An 8,061-nucleotide genomic window follows, 5' to 3' on the forward strand; every position below is an offset into this window, starting at 1 on the left:
AAGTGAAAGTTTTCCTTTTGTTAAGAAGAAAGGAATGCTTCCGCGGCCATTTTCTTGTCACTTTCACTTATAGCAGGCAATAAAATCCCAATAAATCTTCGAGTTAAAGTCACTTTTTAACTAAAATAAAGATCCCCTGTCAGATTCCGTCTGTTTCAAAAGTTACTCACAAGCAGCTACATTGTAACAGCAGTGGCGGTGACGTCTGGCTTCGCTCCAAGGAACGAAAGCACACCGAGCTGCGGAGAAGAGGCTAGGACTCCGGGGGAGTTCTCACCTAAACCCCCCCAGAAACGCTCCTGGGGGGATTAGGGAACTCAACCCCTATCCCAGCCAAACTCACTTTCTCCCCTTCGCCCGGGGAGAAAGTTCCAAGCCGCAAAACAGCTGATCCGCGCTGTTTTGACGGCTTTGACGCAGTCCCGGGCTGGAGGCTCAGGAAAAAGCCTCCTCCGGCGGCGCCTCGCCACAGGAAGCTCGAGATCTTTGTAATTTCAATCATGTATTTGGATAGTTCAGATATTTCAATTTTATTAGCTGGATTAATGAAATATGGGCTAAATAAGTCAAACACAAGGACCTATTTAGCCTATACCTAAAAGATAACTATAGGAATTAATTTTTTAGTAGATTCATTTTCCACTTGAATAGAAGCACTGATGAGTTTGATGATAATGATAATGATAATGATGAAGAAGAAGAAGAAGAAGAAGAAGATGATGATGATGATGATGATGATAATAATAATAATAATAATAATAATAATAATAATAATAATAATAATAATAATAATAATTAAAAAAAAAAATAAAAGTTGGAAGGGACCTTGGAGATCATATAGTCCAACCCCCTGCTCAGGCAGGAAACCCTATACCATTTCAGACAAATGGCTGTCCAGTCTTTTCTTAAAAACTTCCAGTGTTGGAGAATTCACAGCTTCTGGAGGCAGGTTGTTCCACTGGTTAATTGTTCTGTCAGGGAATTTCTCCTTAGTTCTATGTTGCTTCTCTCCTTGATTAGTTTACATTCGTTGCTTCTTGTCCTGCCTTCAGGTGCTTTGGAGAATAGCTTGACTCCCTGTTCCCCTAATTATCTTTGTTGTTCTTCTCTGTACTCTTTCTAAAGTCTCAACATCTTTTTTACATTGTGGTGACCAAAACTGGATACAGTATTCCAAGAGTGGCCTTACCAAGGTATTGTAAAGTGGTATTAACACTTCATGAGATCTTGATTCTATCCCTCTGTTAATGCAGCCTAGCACGGTGTTGGCTTTTTTGGCAGCTGCAGCACACTGCTAGCTCATACTTAAGTGATTGTCCACTAGGACTCTGAGATCCCTCTCACAGCTACTACTATTGAGCAAGATATCACCTATACTGTAGCTGTGCATTTGGTTTTTCTTGCCTAAATATAGAACCTTACTTTTTTCACCACTGAATTTCATTTTGTTAGCTAGTGCCCAATGTTCAAGTCTGTCAAGATCCTTCTGTATCTTAAGCCTATCATCTCAAATACAAGTAGTATTTAGTATTGTTTTAATGCATATAGAAAAGGGAGATATTTGCATTGTGTGGACTCTATCCACCATCTTGTAAATTCCTCACTCCCCCATCCCACTTCCTGGATGTCATTGCTGCTATATGTGTTGAGCCTAGGAATGAAGCTGCAAAGGGGAGGGAGGTGTCAAAAAGTGAAGATGGCTTACAAAATCACATAATTAAATCCCCATTCCTTTTTTTGTGCTTTTTCTTTGTGACCTATCAAAGGGACTTTGATTTGTTAAAGGCAGTTACCATCTGTGGCATTTTGATTCCTCTCACAGTTGCCCCTGAGGATAAAATATTGTGGTTCATGGTAACAGTCACACATCCTTTACCCAAGTTAATGGCACTCTTTTGTATTTTAATGAATTTTATTGTTTCATTTTGAGATAAAAATACAGAAAAAACAAAAGTTAGAAAACTAAGAGAAGGAGAGAAGTGTAAAATAAGAGGGAAAAAGAAAAGTAATTTCTAAATTGTTCAATGCAGTAAAATACAGAAAAAATACAACCTCAACTTTTTGCGTTACATTTCACAACATTTCAAGCCCTTTCTATAATAACAAAATCACTCTAATCATCAAACCTAAAATCAAAGATTTGTTTTTATCATCTCAAGCAAAAAAGTCTAGAAGCAGTTTCAAAGCAGAAAGAGAATTAGATAGTTTCTTCTTTTTAATCAAACCAGTCAATTTCACCATCTCTGCCAACTTCATCACATTTACCATCCTTTCTTCCATTGTGGGAATTAGTTTGTCAAGTTAATGGTATTGTCAATTTATCTTTAACAGAAAGTCTTTGTTCAGAATTTGGAGACAGGCCAAATAACTTTTAGGAATTTAAAAAATGGACCAAGAATTTTAGTTTCTTTTTTTCTTTCCAGAACAAAATGCAACACTGAACAGTCTCCATCCTTCTTTCTAATATTACTGGCATCATCTTTGTAATGTAGGATATGATGCCTCTTGAAAATATGAGACAATATCCTAGTGCCACTGGATGGGGGAGAGAGACATTCTGGCATTGACCAATGGGGTCAGCCATTGTTTTGTTGCTCAGTATCATAATATTCACCTGCCATGTCACACCTTAGCAAGGGAAATGTTGCTTGGCTGCAGAAAACACCTAAGTAATACCAACAGGATAATAACATTTATTTTTCTTTGTTAAAAAAAGGATGCTGCTTGTGTTGGGCTTCACCTTGTGTATTTGCAAATATGGTCAACAGTTGACCATATTTGCAAATATGGTCAACTGCCTCACACTGGGAAAAGAAATAAAATCTGGATAAGAACAGTAGCATCCTCAATCTATGCTTAAATAATTTCTTCTAAATCATTTTTCTTTATAACAACAACAACAACAACAACCCCCTGTCAGGCAGGGAACCCTATACTATTTCAGACAAATGGCTGTCCAGTCTCTTCTTAAAAACGTCCAGTTTTGGAGCATTCACAACTTCTGGAGGCAGGTTGTTCCACTGATTAATTGTTCTAATTGTCAGGGAATTTCTCCTTAGTTCTAGGTTGCTTCTCTCTTTGATTAGTTTCCATCCATTGCTTCTTGTCCTGCCTTCAGGTGCTTTGGAGAATAACTTGACTGGGTCTTCTTTGTGGCAACCCCTGAGGTGTTGTAACACTGCTATCATGTCACCCCTAGTCCTTCTCTTCATTAAACTAGACCAGGGGTGGGGAACCCGGGCTCTTTTATGACTTGTGGACTCAACTCCCAGAATTCCTGAGCCACCATGGATGGCTCAGGAATTCTGGGAGTTGAAGTCCACAAGTTATAAAAGAGCCAAGGTTCCCCATTCCCCAACTAAACATACCCAATTCCAGCAACCGTTCTTTATATGTTTTAGCCTCCAGTCACCTAATCATCTTTGTTGCTCTTCTCTGTACTCTTTCGAGAGTCTCAACATCTTTTTTACATCGTGGTGACCAAAACTGTATTCCAAGTATGGCCTTAGCAAGGCATTGTAAAGTGGTATTAACACTTCATGTGATCGTGATTCTATCCCTCTGTTAATGCAGCCTAGCACGGTGTTGGCTTTTTTGGCAGCTGCAGCACACTGCTGGCTCATATTTAAGTGATTGTCCACTAGGACTCTGAGATCCCTCTCACAGTTACTACTATTGAGCAGGATATCACCTATACTGTTCCTGTGCATTTGATTTTTCTTGCCTAAATATAGAATCTTACTTTTTTCACCATTGAATTTCATTTTGTTAGATAGCGCCCAATGTTCAAGTCTGTCAAGATTCTTCTGTATCTTAAGCCTATCTTCTGGAGTATTGGCTATTCCTACCAGCTTGGTGTCGTCTGCAAATTTGATGAGTTCCCCATCTATCCCCTCATCCTAATCATTGATGAAGATGTTGAAGAGCACTGGGTCCAGAACAGAACCCTGGGCACCCCACCACACACTTCCCTCCATGTAGATGCAGTCCCATTGAAGACTACACGCTGAATACAGCCGGTCGACCAGCTATCAATCTATCTGGTGGTGATGCTGTCTAACCCACATTTTTCTATCTTATCAAGTAGTATCAAATGCCTTACTGAAGTCCAAATAAATTATATCCACAACATCCCTCTGGTCCACTAATTTTGTCACCTGGTCAAAGAATGCAATAAGATTTGACTGGCATAATCTGTTTTTGACAAACCCATGTTGACTTTTGGTTATGACTTTGTTTGGCTCTAGGTGTTCGCTGATTCATTGCTTGATTATCTTTTCCAGATAATGTCTGCTTATTTTCTTTACTATGTGAGATGTGTTTCTGCCTTAACCTTTTTTTAACATAGCTGATAACTATCCTGGCTAGATCATAGTAGCCATAACTTTGAGTAGATCTCTCACCTGGGGGTAAAAAATAGAAAGGCAATACAATTCTGAAAAAAATCTGGATTTTTGCCATGATTTTCATTCTGTTTGCTCTCTCTCCAAAGCTTGGGATTTCCTCTGAGTTTTCTGGAGATATGTGTAGATTCTATACTGAATGCTGGTAACTATTATCCCAGTCTTATTAAAAAAAAAGATATCCAGTTAATATTGTCTTGGTTTTTTCCCCAAACTGCTTCTTCCCACCTTACCACAGTTTATCAAAGTGTAATTAACACTCTATGTGGGAAGATCAAGGATTATCATTAAATTTGTAAGCCCTAACTGTAAGCAAGGAGAAATATAGTTCTATATAGCCTCTATAAAAATAAGTTTTTTGATAGCCTGGAGATATTTATGGTAATGAATTCAACCCATTCCTCTGGGAACAGACATCTTGAACATCTGAAAGGGAGGGGATAAAGAAAAAGAAAAGGATCAAATGCCAAAGTGTTTTACATTCTATTATGCATATGAGCAAGATGCATAATTATGTGAAAGATACTCAAAATTCAGAGTTCAGATAACAGATTTTACAGGATGAAGTACACTTGCTGGTCTCTGCCAACACGAGTTCCATAAAAGCAAGATTTATGTAATATAAAAATATCAGAAAATATTCTGAAATTCTGCAAAATATTCTAGCTACATTGTTTCATAAGGGAAAGCAGCCTTCCAAGATCTCAAAACATTCCTTTTGGCAAAACACGGATGATAACAACAAGAGCAGCAAACAACAACAACAACAACAACAGTAGTAGTAGTAGTAGTATCAGGAGTCTAGTAGCACCAATGTTCTTAAAAAGGACAAGCTTGGGATAAAGTGAAGATCTGATGAAGTGAGCAAATGTTATTAATGTGTCTTTAATAACATTTGTTGGTTCAGTAAGTTGCTACCAGACTCCTAATTTCTTGCCATCATAAACTAACATGGTTCTCCTCCTACAAGATCCTGCTTGAAAATTCATGAAATGTTGGCATTGTTGTCTAAAATTCCTTGAGAGGTAAGTCACTCTATTTTTTTAAGTGTTGTGGTTTTGCAGGCACCACTTAGGGAGCACCATGAATTCTAAGCCATCATTGAGGTGGTATATTGTCAATCCCCTTGTTAGCAAGTTGCATCTAGTTAATCTTAATAAATCTAAGCCCTTAAAACATCCGACTGTATAGTGAAGAAACACATGTCTAAATGATAACACTTCAGACCATCAGAGAAACGTGTCCATACATTTGAAAAAGTTGATCAGTGAAGAGGAAGTCAAAACATAATAATAAAGCAGATACAGACATCCAATAGAAAAGTGTTATCTGTACCTTCATTCTCAAATGACATCATCCCTGAACAGCTTGATCACACATTTGTGCAATGCAGAAAAGAAGACAACAATTTTAGAGAAGATTTTCATCACATTTGCTGTATGAGAGTCTGGCATCTGATGCCCTTCTAAAACTAGTGCATAAATTTTACATTGCATTCTAGTCTTAGATAATTTTTACAAGATGATGCATCGTAGGTAACGTTACCAGAAAAATTGCCTAGAATGTATAATGGTTCTTTGAATCTTTGCTAGGAATATTAACGACATGAAGGAATTTTTTTTATCATGTTTGGTGGACATCTAAGCAAGCCAAAACATTCTGGATACAAATACAATTGATTCCAACAATTTTAAAGATTAAATACAATTGAAACTACAGACTTTTCTTCTGGGACTAATGAATAGTCCTGAAAAAAATCATGGAATGTTTTTATGTATGACAACTGCAACGAGACTATTATATGCACAAAAGTGGAAAGGCTTGACACTACCTACAACAGAGGAATGAATGGCTGGTGAAGATATGGAACATGTGGATATGGCTAAATTAACTTCATTGATTAGAGAAAAAAACAATTATTTACATTTATGGTTGATTAAAAACCCCTTGTAGACTTTTTGCATGAAACATAAAAAATGAAGCCATGATTGTGGCTTTGTATATTAGAAAAAAATGTGAATTTTTTTGTAATCATATAGTAAGAGAGAATTTTGTAAATGTACTCATATTTGTTGCACAGGAAATCAGAAACTTCTATTTTTAAAATTCTTTCTGTGCTTTTGTTTTTTCTTTCTTGCTTGCTTGCTTCTGCTCTTTATTAGTTTGTGCTAGATTTTTCTGTTTTGTAAAACATTAATAAAAACTTATTTTTAAAATATATATATAACTAGTGTATAAATGCTGTATACTGTACATAGTTTTATGCATGTATATCAAAGATAGTCAATGGCTACTTTTTTGTTTGAGCCCTGCTACCTCAATTTTATTTTATTTTTCTTTCTCTACATTGCATTTCTTTTTATTTGATATATGAATGTTCTTTGAAAACTTTTTTAGAAGCATATTAAAAAAGAAATTGTTTTGATGCTTTGACTTTACTAATTATCTAATTTTTAATCAATGTTCCCATTTGCCTATTAATATATCGTTGCACTACTGTTGTGGGGAAAAAATTAAGGCAGTCAAGGCAGTCAATAGTATACCTATTATATTACAAAAAATAATATGGAAGTACTGTCACATATTTTACTAGGGTTTGCTGAATTTCTTTTCCTGGGTAACAGTACAGGATTATGTCACTATACTTCTGAGATATGGTAGTATTATTTTTATTTTATCATAAAGCATTCATGGATTGCCAATACATATTGATGTATTATATAATAAGGTATATTTTTGTTAATGGAACTTAAAGCTACTCAAATAGGATACCCTATTTATTTTTAAAAATAAAATTAAGTCTTGTCCTTAGGGAAGAAAACTTACAGATAAGGATACTATTTCTGAATATGCTGCAACTTTCATACAATTATGCTAGACTTGCTTTGTGATCTATCCACAAATGTCTTTGCTTTAAAAAATTAAGCAGAAAGATCTTTATATTTTTTTCTCCCAATATAATTTAATTGTAACTTGATTTTTTCTTATAAGTTTAGAATGGTGAATACTTCTTATTGATACTCAGTATAGAGGGACTTTAAGCCAAATGGACATGGTTTTAGGTATTATGGAGAAGTTTTATTTGGGCCTCCCATTCTGAAACAGAGAAAGAGAGAGAGAGAGAGAGAGAGAGAAAGAGAGAGAGAGAGAGAAAGAGAGAGAGAGAGAGAGAGAGAGAATCAGAATGTGTTGTGTTCCTTGTATTCCCCCCCCCTTAATCCCCTATGCATATCCTGATCACCCATTAAGGGTGATTGCCCTTCACCATTGATCGCCCATTAAGGGTGATTGCCCTTCTCCATCTGCATGCAGCTTCATGCCCGTTGCTGGTTGGCTAACTAGCAACGGGGTCTCCGTTGCTGGTTGGCTAACTAGCAACGGGGTCTTGCCAGCCAATGGAATTGTGTGATTACAAGCCAGGGGAATCCCATAAAAGAGGGCTCCCCTGGCCCAGAGAACGAGTCCGGATTTACCTTATGCCTTGCCAATAAACCAAGAGCTGACTGTCACTCGACTCGTGTCTTACTGCCTGCGCGATCTAACACTGGCGACGAAGGTGGGATCCCAGTAAGACTGCACGACAAGGGCAACCTCGTGGCAAGCAATCTACTTCGAAGCAAGAGCTCCTCCACGCAGCCTTCCGAAGCAAGAAAACATC

The sequence above is a fragment of the Protobothrops mucrosquamatus genome, unplaced genomic scaffold (assembly GCF_001527695.2).
Source record: "Protobothrops mucrosquamatus isolate PMUCROS unplaced genomic scaffold, P.Mucros_1.0 scaffold211, whole genome shotgun sequence".
Lineage (NCBI taxonomy): Eukaryota > Metazoa > Chordata > Lepidosauria > Squamata > Viperidae > Protobothrops > Protobothrops mucrosquamatus.